The sequence below is a fragment of the Erinaceus europaeus genome, chromosome 18, assembly GCF_950295315.1.
Source record: "Erinaceus europaeus chromosome 18, mEriEur2.1, whole genome shotgun sequence".
NCBI lineage: Eukaryota > Metazoa > Chordata > Mammalia > Eulipotyphla > Erinaceidae > Erinaceus > Erinaceus europaeus.
Genome location: NC_080179.1, coordinates 20,759,034 through 20,777,340, shown reverse-complemented (window position 1 = coordinate 20,777,340; position 18,307 = coordinate 20,759,034). Strand labels below are relative to the sequence as shown.

Here is an 18,307-nt window from a genome sequence, read left to right as displayed (position 1 = left end):
AGTAGATACATTTATATTCCCAATTCTGTAGAGTGGAAAACAGAGGCCTAGAGATGAGTAGTACTGTATCCACAACCACACATCTGGTCAGTGATAGAACCAATGCTGAACACAGGCAGTTTGGACAGAGTGTACTTCACACCCTGTCCGTGGGACAAATGCCGTTCAACTATAAAATGAAGGATCTGGCTAAGTAAGAACTCTAAAAAATGTTACAAATCTTGGAATTTCTCTGACTATAGACCTGTTCTTCTAGCATTACTTAGATTGGAGAGGTTGGGAAACTCCCTGCAGGCTGGGTTCTCCACACCCAGGTTGTGGTGAAGGTGACCCCCCCCAGGGCTCCACAGGGTGAACACAAGGGGGTCGTGGGACTGACTGGGCTCTGACTGTCCGAGCACTGTTAGCTTTGTTTCCTGTTCACCCAGCCCCGCCCTGGCTCCTAGATCACTCAGCTTTCCTGCACACAGTAATATCCACAAGAGGCTGTCAGGCCAGCTCACTCTAGCATTTGAAGCCACATATATATATATATATATATGCCTGATTGAGGCCCTGGAAGAAACGGGACCCTGAACACGCCAGGAACCCTGGGAGCAGGTGAAACTGGACACAGACTGAGAGAGAAGTGACCAGTCCACTGGATCCAGTAGCAGGGCAAGAAATAAGGTTTCAGCTAGTCCTGTGCTGGAATCTTAAAAAATAAAACAGAGGGGTAACCTCTTCTCACAGGACCCTGCTCTGAGTTGGGCTCCAGGGATTCTCCTCAGAACTCTGTTGCCGTCACAGAAGACTGCTATCTTCATTCAAAGCCAAGATATTTGGGAGGGTGGGCTTTAATGCATATAACTGCAAATGTGCAACTTCTAACACCAACCTTTATGAATTCTTTTTTTTTTTTTTTACAATAGATAGTTATTGCAATAATCACATTGTTTGGCAATTGGGTTAACTCTGAAAAATCCCTCTGTTAGGATTTGCTGTATCATACACACCATAACCATATTTTATGTCCTTTGACATTATTTGTATATAGCTATGCCACCAGATGCTTTTGTTCTCCCTGGACTAAGCTTTTAAGAGAGTCAGCATATCAAAGACTCAGCCTATGTATTAAAAAGACTCAGTCTGTGCTTTAAAAAGTTTGGGACATTCAATCAATTTTCCCCCTCATATTAATTAGTGATTTATATGATTACAAATTGATAGGCGTGTACATAAACACCATTCCCCTGAATCTGGAGTAGGGCACCAAAGTAAAAACCCTGGGTGGAGGATGAGGGTGGATGTTCAGCTTTATGTGGGGGAGGGTGATGGGACACAGTCTTTTGGTGGTGGGAATGGTGTTTATGTACAACCCTTAGGAATTCTAAGCTCTAAAACTTCAAAGCCTCCTGTAGAAAGATGCAATTCTAGTTGCTGCTAAGAAAACACAACCAAAAGTGCATTTGTTCCTACATGCCCACTTAGAACACACACACACACACACACACACACACACACACACACACACACACACACACACACACACACACTATAGTGCCCTGTCAATAGAAGATACTGGGCTAGTTTTTGAAGTGTTTGACCCAAAGCCCAACATCTGTCTCAAAATATAAACTTTGAACTCATATACTGTTGGTCTACTGAGTCCAACATGTAGGCTCCTAAATCCAATATCCCCCTCTGAAAAAATAATCTTCAGAGAACTACCTACTACTGCTCAGTCAATGCCAAGTGGGTGAATGCCTGATCAAAACAGACAGGATGGCTTTGTCATCACATCAGGATAGTCATGATTACATCTTTTTCAGCAGCGCCTCCTTGGGCTGGCAGCTGGTGCTTCCACTTATCACAGGGCACTGGGAACTTCCACTAAGCCTGCAGGGGGTTGGCAGGCTTGAAAGCATTGAGGGTGGCACTTAACACTTCCTCCTCTTCTCTCCCTCTTGATGTAGAAGGGGGCAGCCAGAGCAAAAGCAGAGGAAGTCTCTGGGCTACTCAATTTATATCCTGGGCAGGAAAGGAGGTGCTGATCTCCTTTTAGCGTAATGATGTTTGTAAATGTATAGGCAGTTGATTTTTACCTATGAATGGTTTTCCTTGGGACTGGCAAGATAGCGCATCCTGGAGAGCATCTGCTTTGACCCAGGTTTGAACCTGAGGTACATTACATGAGAGTACTGCTGTGACACTGGGGGAAATGTGGGTCTGTGGGCTTTCTGTCGTTAAAAAAAAGACAGCCAGGAAAAACAAAGTCCCTGCAATTATGACCCAAAAGATAAAATGTTTTCTTTATCTTTAGAATCCAATATCAGGGGCCGGGTGGTGGTGCACCTGGTTGAGCACACACGTTAAAATATTCAAGGACCCAGGTTCGAGCCCCTGGTTCCCACCTGCAGGGGGAAAGCTTTATGAGTGGTGAAGCAGTATTGCAGGTGTCTCTCTCTCTCTCTCTCTCTCTCTCTCTCTCTCTATCACCCCCTCCCCTCTCATTTCTGGCTGTCTCTATCCAATAAATAAAAAAATAATAATACATTTAAAAAAAAAATCAAATATCATGGTTGTGCTTATCCAAAAGAGCAAAGCAACCCCTTCCAGCATGTGTCTTGGGGTGTACACTTCCCAAAAATCACCCCTGCTCCCCTCAGTATGTTTCTCTTCATGCCACTAGGTCGTTTTCTGGTAGAAAAAAACCTCAGTAGTTTAAGGATGTTGTCACAGCATAACCACTCTGGTTGTTTTTCTTAGATTAGTCTTCAGTTTATTTGTTTTCGGTAAATTGTTGCATTTGAAACTTAGATTCTGTGGAATGCATTTGTATACAGTCATTTTCTGGCCCATCGTCATTTTGTTTTAAACTGTGTGGTTAAGATGTGTTATATATTTTGAAAATAGCAGCCCTTGAAATTTAGGAAGCATTTGGCCTACATGTTGCTACAGAGCAGCGCATATTGAAATTTGTTTTCCTTTCATCTCTTTCCCAATAAAAGCAGCCGAGCGGCTTATCCCTTTAGCTTCCTCAGAACTTCCTTTCAGAATTCCCGATCTATTACGGCACATTCACATACCAGAAACAAGATGCTTTTCATGCTGTCAATCTTTTTCATCTGAAATGTAAATTAATTCTTGCTGGTATGCCTTGACAGAGATCAAAGTCTTGGTATTAACCTTCCCGGGGCTTTCTCCCGGAATCCATCCCCAGTACCAGCCCTCCCCTGTTAGGAGGCCAGTGTCCCTGCTAGGGGGCCCTCCTCCAGGCAGCCCTCAGTCTAGGAGTTGCTTTTATAAAGACTCAGAGTCCTTTCATAAATGACCTCATCATAATGTTAAACTAGGTGAGAAATTATCAGCTTGGCTGAAGTGAGGAGAGGGGGGTAGACTGCTCCTTTTCTTTGTGGGCCCTTCTCTCAGATTCCAGGAGCTTGTAAGGTAAGTGGTTCTGACAGCCAGTGATCTCTGTGTGATAGAGGGAGGAACAGGACTCCAGATTGGAAACCTCTCCCCTTACTCAGTGGGTCATTTCTTGCCTGTCAGTCTTTGAGGTAGGCCACATTTGCATTTTCAAAATAAACAGATGCCTTTCAAATACATGAGCTGGTGGTCTAGAGATCTCTGAGCACCCAAACAGTTCACCAGTCAGTGATCAAATGCTGGAAGAGAGAATAAACCAGGGGAAAAAATACCCTCGATACACGCTCATACTTCTTGTGTGAACAACACTTTACCTGTAAAAGGAGACTTATGAGATGTTGGGGGGAGGGGCTTTAGGAGAGGGATCTGAGCATCCCAAGTAAAAGTATAGTTCATTTTGGGGTGGCAGTAAGTTTTAATGTCATATTAGTGAGAACTGGAATGTTTTCTTACAGGCTAATGCTGATGGTAGGCTCTTGTAAGAAAGCACAGTCTTAAAAATGTCAAAAAATTATGCATTCACTTTTAAATCAGAAGTGTGAGATTGTACATTATAGTGTTTGGTCAGATGGGGTAAAAGTTAATAAAACCTAACTGTTACTCATCTTTTTTAAAAATATTTTTTATTAGTGATTTAATAATGATCAACAAGATTGTAAGATAATAGGGGGATAATTCCACACAATTCCCACCACCGGAGTTCTGTGTTCCATCCCTTCCATTGGAAACACCCCTATTATTTATCTATCTGGGAGTATGGGCCAAAATTCTTTATGGGGGACAGAAGGTGGAAGATCTGACTTTTTTAACTGCTTCTCTTCTGGACATGGACGTTGGCAGGTGATCCATACCCCCAGACTGTTTCTATCTTTCCCTGGTGGGGTGAGGCTCTGAAGAAGTGAGGTTCCAGGACATGTTGGTGAGGTCATCTTGACTGACAAGATTGTAGGATAAAAGGAGAACAATTCCATATAATTCCCACCACCAGAGTTCCATATCCTATCCTCTTTATTGGATGTTTCCCTATTTTTTTTCCCCCTCTGGGAGTATGGACCAAAGATCTTTATAGGGTGCAAAAGGTGGGAGGTTTGGCTTCTATAATTGCTTCTCCACTGAACACAGGTGTTGACAGGTCGATCCATATCCCAAGCCTGTTTCTATCTTTCCCTAGTGGAGAAGGGCTCTGGGGAGGTGGGGCTCCAGGACATAATGGTGAGGTTTTCTGCCCATGGAAGTCAGGTTGGCATCTTGGTAACATCTGCAACATGGTGGCTGAAAAGCATTAAGATTTAAAGCAGAACCAACTGTTTAATAATCAGGGACCTAAAGGTAAGATTATAGACGATTTGGGGTCTTCACATTGGAAAAAGCTAGGAAGTCTATTTTAGGTACATTCCATGGAGCCCATGAGTTTACTAATTTTTGTGTGAGGCCAACAACTAACATGCAGGTGAGCTGAAAGTATTGTCTGGGAAGATACTATGTTTAAGCAAGCTCTTAAGTGTCAGACAACTAAAAAGCCATATACTCTCCAGTAAATACAACCAAACAGACAACCTGCAGGGGACTTTTAAACAACCTACAAAGTCTCATTTTTTTGAGTTTTTGAAGCAATGATTTTAAAACAGTCCCTCTCATTTAAAATATCTCTCTCTCTCTCTCTCTCTCTCTCTCTTTCTCATTTTCTTTTTCACCCAGATCAAAGTGTGTGTTACAATGCATGTGGGGGAGGGAGGACAGAGGGAGTTGGAGGGAGAGGATTTTTTTTTAAATTTCTTTATTGGGAATTAATGTTTTACATTCGATAGTAAGTACAGTAGTTTGTACATGCATAACATTTCCCAGTTTTCCACATAACAATACAACCTCCACTAGGTCCTGTCCTTTTGGAACTGTACTCTCCCCCGACCCACCCCAGTGGGTTCTACTTGTGTAGAACCAGTTCAGGTTCTACTTGTGTTTTCTCTTCTGATCTTGTTTTTCAGCTTCTTCCTGAGAGTGATAATAATAATAATAATAATCCTTCTGTTTCTCACTTATTTCAATTAACATGGTTTCTTCAAGCTCCATCCAAGATAAGCTGAAAATGGTAAAATCACCATTTTTAATAGCTGAGTAGTATTCCATTGTGTATCTAGACCACAACTTGCTCAGCCACTCATCTGTTGTTGGACACCTGGGTTGCTTCCAGGTTTTGGCTATTACAAATTGTGCTGCTGAGAACATATGTGTACACAGATCTTTTTGGATGGGTGTGTTGGGTTCCTTAGGATATATCCCCAGGAGAAGAATTGCAGGATCATAGGGTAGGTCCATTTCTAGCCTTCTGAGAGTTCCAGACTGTTCTCCACAGGGGTTGGACCAATTTACATGGGGGGAGGGTTGGATTTTAACACCACACATAGTGAGTGAGAGAGAGGGCTATAAAATATGCTCTCCCTCAAAGGCTACTACTTGTATAAATCAGAAACTCTTTTAAAATTTTTAAAATTGAGGGGGAATGTCCTTTGCTCTGCAGTCCATATTATTGTCCATATTTGAATTAAACATGCATAAGTCAGGGTACTATTCAGCTGATGCATAGAAAGGAAGCTACAAAGCCAAAGTAAACGTGAGATATATTAGTGTCTGATGACACAATGACACTGTGGAAATGTGCTTAAGACAATACTCTGGCACCTCAATGAGCATTACCAGAACTCAAGATTAAAAAAAATTCAGAGAAAGCTCATGGTCAAAGTCTTTTACAATTAAGAGTCAGGTTTCCCATTATGAACTTCATACAAAGCTCCAGAATCTTGCTACAAAGAGGTAGTGAGTGATCCACATGGTTTATTTACCTTAATACTTTGGAGTGGGGCCATATTCTATGGCCAAGGACACATTCAAGTTGCTGTTACTTCGTAACATACATTTGCAGTTTCAAGGTTTTTTTAAAATTTAAAATCATTAAATGAGCTATCACATTTTATAACCCTTATTAGCTATTTAGAATACAACCAAACAGTACAAAAGACAGAGAGAGAGAGAGAGAGAGACAGAGAGACAAGAGAGAGAGAGAGATGATTGTTCTATAGCAAATGTAACCACTTTTTCCCCCCTCCTTCAAACAACTTCTATTTAAAGAAATGCAGGTTTTATGGAAGCAACCCAGGTGTCCAACAACAGATGAGTGGCTGAGAAAGTAGTGGTATATATACACAATGGAGTATTACTCAGCTATTAAAAATGATGATTTCACTTTCTTAACCTCATCTTGAATGGAGCTTGAGGGAATCATGTTAAGTGACATAAGTCAGAAAGAGAAGGATGAATATGGGATGATCTCACTCATAGACAGAAGCTGAAAAATAATACCATGATGCCAAACTGCCTTCCCTGGGCAGACAACTTCACAAGTGTGTCCTGGAACTCCACCTCCCCAGATCCCTGCCCCATTAGAGAAAGATAGAGAGGTTGGGGGTATACATCAACATGTCAATGCCCATTTTCAGCAGAGAAGCAATTACAGAAGCCAAACCTCAGACCTTCTGCACCCCATAGAGTTCTTTGGTCCATACTCTCAAAGGGATAAAGACTAGGGAAACTTTCAATAGAGGGGAGGGATATGCACTCTGGTGATGGGAATTGTATGAATTGTACCTCTCTTATTCCACAATCTTGTCGATCATTACTAAATCACTAATAATAATTTTAATAAGAAATTGAAAAAATAAGAAAACACTAAGCAGAACTTGGACTGGAGTTGGTGTGTTGCACCAAAGTAAAAGACTGTGGGGTGGTGGGGAGGGTTCAGGTCCTGGAACATGATGGCAGAGGAGGACCTAGTGGAGATTGAATTGTTATGTGGAAAGCTGAAAAATGTTAAACATGTACATACTACTGTATGTTACTGTTGACTGTAAACTACTAATCCCCCCAATAAAGAAAAAAAAAGTTTACATTAAGACATTAACAAAGTAAAGCACTAAAAAAAAAAAAAAAAAGAAAAAGAATTGCAAGTTTTGTTTCCTCCCTTCACAGATGAAACAGAAGCAGAGAGTTTAAATAAATTGTTTCTCCTTATATGTGTGTTGCATAGACTTAAGAATTGGTATCAGGACTGAGTGGTGGTGTACCCAGTACAGCACAAATATTACAGTGTGCAGAGACTTAGGTTCAAGCCCTTGGTCCCCACATGCAGGAGGGAAACTTCCAAGCATTGAAGCAGCACAATACATATCTTTCTCTCTTCCCCTGTCCTTTCCCTTTCAACTTATCTCTAACAAAGAAAGAAAGAAAGAAAGAGAGAGAGACAGAGAATGAAAGAAAAAGAAAAGAAAAGATAGCTATTGGGAGTGGTGGATTTGAAGAACAGGCACTAACCCCAGTGATGACTGTAGAGGAAAAATAAAAAAGAATTTGTATCAGAGACTTATTTTTTTTAACTTTTAAATTTTTATTTATTTTCACCTTTTGTTGTCCTTGTTTTTTTTTTTTTACTATTGTTTAGTTACCATTGTTGTTGTAATTAATGTCCTCATTGTTAGATAGGACAGAGAGAAATGAAGAGAGGAGGGGAAGACAGAGAGGGGGAGAGAAAGAGAGACACCTGCAGACCTGCTTCACTGCCTGTAAAGGGACTTCCCTGCGGGTGGGGAGCTGGGGGCTCGAACCAGGATCCTTACGCAGGTCCTTGCGCTTTGTGCTGCATGTGCTCACCCTGCTGAGCTACTGCCCGACTCCCCAGAGACTTTCTATGAGTCTTTACCCATTGGCTTTTCTACCAGGCTACACTCTGCTATTGGTTTCCATCTTGGCTATAACATAAAAATTAAAACTTTGGGATGAGTTTCATATGGTATCCTAAATGTGTACACATTAGAATAAAAACAGTTGTCTTTAAATCGAAGCTCTCCCTCCATTTCCCATATGTCACAGGGAAAGTCACTTAAATTCTGAACCTTAGTTTTCCCAGACATAAAGTGGCACTCATCAAGAAGGCCTAATACTCAGGATTTCTGTGAAGATTATAGCAAATATGAGATGCAAAGTATCCAGGACGGTACCTCCATAATCAGCTAATATGATTTCCTTCTTTATATTTACCCTTCCTAAGTAACTACTTCTCTGGAAAAATAGCCTATGAAATAATTTTTATGATTATTTGATAATAGCATTAAAAAGATGAGACTATTTCTCTCACTTTAGGAGAAATATAATACCTGTCAAATCACAAGTGAAATTACAGGAAATTTTTATAAAAGTTACAGTTTTTCAAATATGAGCTTACATTTTGTTCATTTGATAGTGTAAAAATTCATACAGTGGTCATGCTAATCTCTGTATCATTCCAAGTCTGGTATATGTGCTGTTGAAGTGAGGACAGCTTAATAGTCTAAAATTCAAATAGCAATGTATGAAAGATTTCAGATGACTTTTTTTTTTTTTTGCTTTTGTGAAGAGCGGTGTTCCACTGTGTCAAGAACTTGACTCACTTGTATAGACAAATTTTTCAGTGGCCTCAAAATTGTTAAGACTTTGGTGCTACTGATGTTCTTTTTCACAAATTTGAAAATTTGTTCTGTAAAATGCTAAGTCCCCAATTCATCTACTCTGCAAAGTCAGAAACTCTAAAATCCAGGAGTTAAATACCACCCAGATTTGCTGCCTGCTGTTGTGGAAAGCAAGTCACCTTCAGATGTCTGAAGAGTTGGAAGACCTGTGTGCCGATCACATCTAACGTACAGTGACGGATGACTGGCAGTGTGACAGCTGAGCAATAGCCATCTGGCCAGGAGTTCAAGCCCCAACATGAAGCACCATAGCAGGATCCTGGCTTGATTTTCTGTGGCCATGAAGTCTGAATCACCAAGCACAGAGGCGGAGGCAGAGGTGACAGCTGGTAGCCATTCTCATCAATAAAGTTGTGACGGTTGAGATGTACAAACAACCGGAGCCTGCTATTTTCATAGACTTGAGCCAAGTGCTTAGTGTCAAAACCAGCTATGGTCAATGATGCAAATGGTTGTGAAGGAACCCTTGTCAACAGCAAGGCTATCCCCAGCGGGCTCATTGCTCCTAACTGATGAAAAGTGATTGGATCCTGCTTTGCAGGAGCAATTCAGTTTGAGAAGGAGGCTTTTGTCTTTTGTTCTTTGATGGATTTTAATTCTGGAAACTTTTTACAAGCCATACTGGTGAAGGAAAATTCACATATAGTAATTCTCTATAAATAAAATTTATAAAATTGAATAAATTGAATAAAATTGGGCATACATATAGATCCCCTTCACATAAAAAAAAAAAGAGGAGGAGGAGGAGAACATTTATAGCAAGTTCTCTCATGAATATTTTGTGATCAGTCCCTCCTGTGCTCTCAGGTCCTGGCTACCACAGCTGGATTTTTCTGTCTTGTTAATTTTGTCTTTTCTAAAACATCATACAAATGGAGTCCTGTAGTACATAGACTTTTGAGTTTGGCTCCTCCCACAACATAATGCATCTTAGTGTCACTTCTTCTTCTAGCGTTTGCCCTTCTTCCGTAGCCAGTCAACAGCATCAGGTTGAGCCTGATGTAAAGTTTCGAGACCTCCTTTGAATCTGGAGAGGTGGCAGTCGTTGACTATGTGGGTCATAGTCTGTCTGTAGCCGCAGGGGCAGTTCGGGTGGTCTCTGGCTCCCCAGCGATGGAACATAGCTGTGCACCGGCCATGGCCTGTTCGATAGCGATTGAGGAGGGCCCAATCATAACGTGCTAGGTCAAAGCCGGGTTGACGCTCGCAGGGGTCTGTGATGAGGTGTTTGTTCTTTACCTCAGCTGACTGCCAGCTCTGTTTCCAAGAGACTGGAACAGAGTAGTTCAGTGTAGGCGTAGGGGACCAGATTGGGTGACGAGACGTCAAGCGTTGGACAGGGCGGGCGAAGATATCCGCGTATATTGGCAGGTCCGGTCGAGTGTAGACGTGGGAAATGAACTTAGATGATGCCGCATCCCGACGAATATATGGCGGGGCGATGTTGCTAAGAACTGGCAGCCATGGAACCGGGGTGGAACGGATGGTTCCAGAAATTATCCTCATGGAGGAATATAATTTGGAATCGACCAAGTGGACATGGGGGCTACGGAACCATACTGGGGCACAGTATTCTGCAGTGGAATAGCATAATGCCAGAGATGATGATTGTAGTGTGGAAGCGCTCGCGCCCCATGAGGAGCTGGCCAGTCTTGCAATGATGTTATTCCTTGCGACCACCTTTGCTGCAGTTTTTATGAGATGTTTGTGAAATGACAGAGTGCGATCGAGAGTTACGCCAAGATAGACTGGCTGGGCTTCATGCCGGATTCTCGTATCGCCAAGCTGCACATTAAGCTCATGCGAGGTCGCGGCATGGTGTAGATGGAAAACAGATGATACCGTTTTAGCAGTGCTAGGAATTAGTTGCCATTTTTTACAGTAATCAGATATCAGAGACATGTCTTTTGTGAGTGTTTCCTCGAGGATGTCGAACTTTGATGCCTGAGTTGCACAGCAGATGTCATCGGCGTAGATGAACTTCCTTGAAGAAGTTTCTGGGAGGTCATTGATGTAAATATTGAATAGTGTAGGAGCCAGAACAGAGCCCTGGGGGAGGCCACTTGAGACAAGTCTCCATCTGCTAGACTTGTCACCCAGATGTACCCGGAATCTTCTGTTTTGGAGAAGAAACGATATAGTGTTGGCCACCCATGGAGGCAGGCATCTTGAGATCTTGACCAGGAGACCACGGTGCCAGACCGTGTCATAGGCTGCTGTGAGATCAACAAAGATAGCACCCGTCTTTAAATTCTTCTGGAATCCATTTTCAATGTAAGTTGAGAGGGCCAGGGCTTGTTCGCAGGTAGATCTTCCTGGGCGGAAACCAGCTTGGGCGGGTGATAGGAATTTCTCTGTAAGATGAGAAATACGTGACAGAAGCAGCCTCTCAAGGAGTTTAGCTCGTCAACATATATAAGCCTCCCAGTGCCTCATGGGATAACGAGGTCCTGCCTAGCCCGAATCACCCAGCCGTTTACGTTGGAGACTTTAATAGTCATCACCAAGACTGGGGATATTCCTCCACTCATGCTGACGGCTCTATCTTAGCCGACTGGGCTTCAGCGAATGACCTCTCCCTATTATACGATCCCAAACAACCAGGCTCTTTCCACAGTGCTAGATGGAATAAAGACTCGTCACCCGACCTGTGCTGGATTAGCACAGTCAACGGCCAAGCCTTTCCCCCTATGAGACAAGTTCTCAAGATCTTCCCGCACAGTCATCACCACCCAGCTATCATCCACTTGGTCTCCAGCTCCCACTGATTCTGTGCTCGGAGAAACTAAGATGGAACTTTTGGAAAGCAAACTGGCGTCTGTTCAGTGATCTTACCAACAAATCTATTCCTGCAATTCCAATTAACTCTATCCCCTCTGAAGATTCCTACAGGCGCTTCTGCCAAGCCATCTTCAAAGCAGCTTCCCAAGCCATTCCTCGTGGGAGACGTGCTAACTATACGCCTTGTCTTGATGCTGAATGCGAGCAACTACTAAAGCAGTATGATGAGTCGGGCGACCCAGATGTGGCTGACCATCTCATTACCTCCCTGGATGCAGCACGCCAAGCCTGCTGGCAACAACTCACGCAAAGTCTGAACTTCACCCACTCAAGTAGGAAGGCCTGGAAGCTTCTTCACAGACTGGGTGCCGGTAGCCAACCCCCTCCCGTCTCCCATCCTCCCGTATCTCCAAACTCAGTGGCCAGTCACCTAACTCAAGTTGGACGTGCTAAGATCGACCCAGTCTGGAAAAGAGAAATTTCCCATGAGTGGTCATCCCACTTCCGGTTATCTTGTCCATCTCCAAAACTCTCTCCCTTTACACTGTCTGAACTGGAAGACGCTTTGAAGAGGGTTAAACCAGGAACAGCTGCTGGCTATGATAACATCACCCCAGAACTCATTCTTAACCTGGGTCTCGCGGCAAAGAAGTGGCTCGCTTCATTCCTGTCCCACATCTTGGAATCTGAGTCTATGCCCAAAGTTTGGCGTCGTGCGAAGATTATAGCGGTTTTGAAACCAAAGAAAGACCCAACACTGGCTGCCAGCTATAGACCAATTTCTCTCCTCTCCGTGTGTGTTAGTGTCACTAGTATTGTGTTTCTTACTGGTTCTTTTTCTTTGCTGAGGAGAATTCCAGTGTATGAGTGTACCTCAATTTTGTCTATTGCCAGCTAACGTAGATTTGTTTCCAGCTCTTGGTGATAACAAATGTTTTTTTTTAAACATTTAGAACTTTCTTTTCTTTTTTTTTTCCCCAGTTGGAGTCATTTTCATATTTAAATACAAAAAAAAAAAGCAAGTACTGACTTTTTATTTTAATTGCCACCGGGGTTATTGCTGGGCTCAGCATTGTACACAAATCTGCCACTCCTGGCAGCCATTTTTTCTTCTTTTTCTATTATCATTATTATTATTATTATTTGCTAGGACAGAGAGAAATTGAGAGGAGAGAGGAAGATGGAGAAAGAAAGATAGACACTTACAAACCTGCTTCACCACTCGTGAAGCGTACCCCCTGAAGGTGAGGAGCAGGGACTTGAACCCAGGTCCTTGCACACGGTCATGTGCTTTTAACTGGGTGAGACACAGCACAGCCTCCTTCAGTTTTTTTTTTTTTTTTTTTTAGATACAACACACGCTTGTCTAATGGTCAAAATGTCCAAAGGGAGAGAGCTCTTCTCTGCCCTTCACTTTTCTTGATTTTGTGGCTGATGCTGCTGTTGGGTCTCCCTGCACTCCAACATAAACACAGTGACTTTTCTACTGCCGTGGTAACACATTTTGTATTTCTGCCTGTCCCTCCTGAACATTCTTAAAAGCCAAACAAAGCGGTCATTAATATTGGGGTGGGGGGCGGGTATAGTCCCAGTGGCATCAGTTTCGACCCCTTACTGGGATAGTACAAGATCTTCCAGACAGGAGTAATTTAGTTAAAGGGTTCAGATGATGACAGCTGGCACTATCTGCATTGCTACACTCTACTATCAGTGCAAACAGCAGAAGTGAAGACAGCGTGGAGGGCACAATTGCAAGTTGGTAGTCTCACTATGAGCCAGTGCAGGAACAGGCTTTCATAAAAAGAAGTCAACGTATTAATGAGTACTTTAATAAACCCTATTAACTTTTTAAAACTTACCTTGACAGGTCAACTGTAGCAGTAATAACCTAGTTCTTCCCATGGAGTGGAAGCAGAGCCCCTGCCATTCCTCCTGTTGACAATAGTCAAAGGAATAGCTGGATAGAGAAGTTAGGGTTAACATCTGGGAAATTAGCTCAGTTGGCAGAGTGCAGATCTTAACATGCTTACGACTCCTGATTCAGTCCTAATTGCTGCATGTACCAGAGTGCTCTGATTTCTGTCTTTCTCTCTCAAATTCAAATAAGTTAATAAATCTTTTTTTTAAATAAGGAGGGGGGATATTGATAGAGTCAACTTCTCTGCAGTTTCAACTGCAGCGAAAGCTTCAAGAAAAAGTAAGTGGACCTCTAGTTTTATCCTGAGCAGAGTAATGTAGTGTGATAGGAATATTTAGGAGTTTCTTTTTTTTGGGGGGAGGGTGTGGGGGAGAATCATGTATATTTACGAGAAGGGTAGGAGGGGAGAATGATCAGTAGAGAGATACACAAGGACCATACAGCTCCTGTATAGAAAAAGGCAGGGAAAAAATTTTTAAATCTCATCTTGAGCTTATACCACAGGCCCAGGAGGACTCCACTGTGCAACCTCCATTGACCAGAATTACTCAGTCCAGTGCTGAGGTCCTTAGCATTAAGACTCTGCCTTGGTCCAATCAAGAGTGTAACAGTGTGATTGCTTTCAGGGAGGAATGGTTCCAGGTTCACGCCCCCACGCTACCATAAGCCAGAGCTGAGAGTACTCTGATCTCTATCCCTGCCTTTCTGTATATATCTCTTTCATTAAAGTAAAACAAATAAAATACATTTTAAAAAGAAAGAGAGTAAGAAGCCAATTTTCAGTGCTGTATGCTGCGTGCTTCAAAGTATGTAACATGATAGTGATGGCAAAGCTAGGAAGACAGTAAAAAGATCAGTGTTTGTCAGAGGAAGTAGGAAGTAGAAATTGGAATGATCAGATAAAACACAGAGGAATTTTTTTTGTATTTTTAAAACATTTAAAAAATTTTATTTATAATATGGAAATATTTACAAAACCATAGGATAATAGGGGTACAATTCCACACAATTTCCACCACCAGAACTCCATATCCCATCCCCTCCCCTGCTAGCTTTCCTATTCTTTAGCCCTCTGGGAGTATGGACCCAGGGTCATTATGGGGTGCACACACCTGCCACAAACTTAAGAAGAGCACTAAGGCAGCTAAATGCAAAGAGCAAAGGGTCTATGAAACTACCTTCAGTTCTTTCTTAAAGCAGTCAGGACACAAAAAGGAAGGAAAAAAAATCCCACCTGAGGCTGATGGGAATCAGAAAGAGAACAGAGCAACAAGTCCTTAAATACTTGAAGAGATGGGAAATTCCCCAGACATTGAAGTTCCAGGGCAGGCAAGAAATGATCTCTAGGATAAAGGCAAACCTCCCTCCTTAGCTTCTAAGTGAGAGGAAATAATTATCAGGCAAGACTTCCTTTGAATTCAAAGTTTGACTGGGATAATGACTGGAATTAAGTCTTGGGGAATCAAAGTGGAAAATGGTCTTGGAGGCCTAAAATTACTAGATTTATTTTGTGTTGTAAAGGTGGAAGACAGGTCTTCTGGTGCAAGTTGTAGAAGAAAAAAATGTGTTAATGAATTTCCTTTCTTTGAGAAAAGAATCTGACTTTCTCTGTGTTATTTTGGTGGGCATATGTCTCTTGAGCCTCCCATCCTACAGTCAGCCTCAGTGTGCTGATAAGATGATTTCTTTTAATTTGTTTATAAAGTAGAAAATATCGACAAAACCATAGGATAAGAGGGATAAAATTCCACACATTTCCCACCACCAGAGCTCCATATCCCATTCCCTCCACTGGAAGCTTTCCTGTTCTTTATCTCTCTGGGAGTCTGGATCTAGCTGTCTCTCCAGCCAGAACCATCATCAGCTCCTTGTGCAATGGAGCAGCAGCAGCTAGAAGGGGAAGACTGGACTTGAGCCCCTCCTCTATATGTGTCTTCTCTGCCAGGTAGGGTAAACACTCTTTGCTAGGCCCATTGGATCAGAGGACGGAGAAGGCTGGATCACCAGCCAGGAAATCTAATCAGCTGCTGGAAACAACACCTGGGCTATGTTTTGTCTGTCAGCAAATGCAAGGCCTGGTCTGAGCCTCCTCCCATGGCGGCTGGACTGATCTATGGAGACCTTAGAGGCCAGGCATGAGAAAGACTTTAAGTCTAAACTTTTGCTCTCTTGTTAAAGGAAAAAAATAAAAGAATAGAAATCAATTATTATTATTTTTTTGATCAGGATTATTGTTGGGGATCAGCATCAGTGCCTGCATGACTTTATCATTACTGGGTGCAATTTTTTCCCTCCCTTCCTCCCTCCCTTTTTGCTTTCCTCTTTTCCTCCCTTTCTTCCTGAGCTTCCTTGGGGATCTGATACTCCTGTGTAGTGCAAGGGGCTTTCTCCCGGGTCACACAGGGGTCCTGGCATGTCAGTTATCTCTCCAGGCCCAGCTAGGCTTTGAAGGTTCCAAAGAGAAATTCTTTGCAAGTCTCTGCTCCCTCCTAGGTTCTGGTAGTTCCTGACAATCCTTTGTTTATATAACCTTTGTGGTATACATTCTCCCTATCTCTCTGTTTCCAAATGATTTTTTTTTTAGGATTAAAGGATCTAAATTTTTAAAAATCTGATTAAATTGATTAATAACACTGCATAAGTTTTAGATGCACCACATAATGATTTAGTATGTTGCAAGATGATTACCGTAATTAGTTCAGTTAACGTCCCTCGCAACACAGTTACACATCTTTTTTCTTTAAAAAAAGTATCATTTTATTTATTTTTGAAGACTTTATTCTCTATTGAGAGTGGAAGGAGAGAGAGAAACCAGAACATCACTTTGACACATGCAATACCAGGAATTGAACTCAACATCTCAAGCTTGAAAGTCCAATACCTTATCCACTAAGTCACCTCCTGGTCTGCATTAGCTGAATTAACTCTACTTGGGGCCAGATGGTGGCACAGCTGGCTAAGTGCACACATTATAGTGCACAAGGATCTCCAGTCCCAACTTGCAGGAGGAAAGCTTTCAGGAGCAGTGAAGCAGTGCTGCGGGTTTCTTGCTTTTTCTCTCCTTCTCTATTTCCTCCTTCCCTCTTGATCTGCCTCTATTCAATAAATAATAATATAAAATATTTTTAAAATAAAAAGTCAAATTCATCAGGACAGGACTTCTAGATAGCAAAAGCCATCAGTTATTAAAAAACAATAAAGTCCACCGTGTTTTCTTGTACCCCTCCATACTTTCCTCCCACCTCATCCTTCACTCAAACAATCTTAATTCTTTTGATAATATCCACTTATTTATTTATATTTTTTGCTTTGTCTGTTTATTGATTTTATATATATATATATTTTTTTTTTTATTTAAGAAAGGATAAATTAACAAAACCATAGGGTAGGAGGGGTACAACTCCACACAATTCCCACCACCCAATCTCCATATCCCACCCCCTCCCCTGATAGCTTTCCCATGCTCCATCCCTCTGGGAGCATGGACCCAGGGTCATTGAGGGTTGCAGAAGGTGGAAGGTCTGGCTTCTGTAATTGCTTCCCCGCTGAACATGGGCGTTGACTGGTCGGTCCATACTCCCAGTCTGCCTCTCTCTTTCCCTAGTAGGGTGGGTCTCTGGGGAAGCGGAGCTCCAGGACACATTGGTGGGGTCTTCAGTCCAGGGAAGCCTGGCCGGCATCCTGATGACATCTGGAACCTGGTGACTGAAAAGAGAATTAACATACAAAGCCAAACAAATTGTTGAGCAATCATGGACTCAAAGCTTGGAATAGTGGAGAGAAAGTGTTAGGGGGATTGATTTTATATTTTTATATTCACACATGAGTGAAACCATTCAATATTTCTCTCTCTCTTTTTTTGATTTATTTTATTTTGCATAACCCCCTTTGAGTTTCTTCCAGTTTATGCGGAAAGCCAAGATTTTACCTTTTTATAACTGAATAATATTCCATTGTATAAGTATACCATATATTTATCCCAATATCAATCCATGAGCACTTTTAATTGTTGCAATATTTTAGTTACTGTAAATAATACTGCAATAAACATTAAAGTAGATCTAACTTTTTGTATTAATGTTTTCATATTCATTGGATAGATGAATTTCAGAAGTGAAATTAATTGAATCAGCAATGGAGTACTTCTCCCAAAATCTGCTTTGAGAAAGAGAGAGAGATAGGAAGAGAGAGACAGAGAGAGAGAGAGAGAGAGTTTATGTGCGTGTGTTTCCTTAGAACTGAATCTCAACATGGAAAGCAACTATTAGCAAGCTGTGGTCAGGAAGATTATCATTGTTATTCCTTCCTGGTTGATAGCCTTTAATTTCTCAGTTGTCATAGCTATAATCTTGCAAGTACAAAATTATAATAGGATTGGACTGCTGGAATTTTGGTTCAGCCTGTCCCCTCCTCACTAGATTAAAAGTTTGAAAAGAAAAGTGGAGAGAGCCGGGTGGTAGTAAGGATCCCAGGGCTCCCCACCTTCAGGGGAGTCGCTTCACAGGCGGTGAAGCAGGTTTGCAGGTATCTTTGTCTCTCCCTCTCTGTCTTTCCCTCCTCTCTCTCCATTTCTCTCTGTCCTATCTAACAATGATGACATCAATAAGAACAACAATAATAACTACAACAACAATAAAAACAA

The 18,307-nt window shown here is 42.0% G+C and overlaps 1 protein-coding gene across 1 annotated transcript in view; it reads left to right on the top strand.

Moving 5' to 3' along the window:
• MYO3B (myosin IIIB) overlaps positions 1 to 18,307 on the top strand; it is a 508,363-nt gene that overhangs the window by 313,018 nt on the left and 177,038 nt on the right. The gene's annotated exons all lie outside the window — the stretch shown is intronic.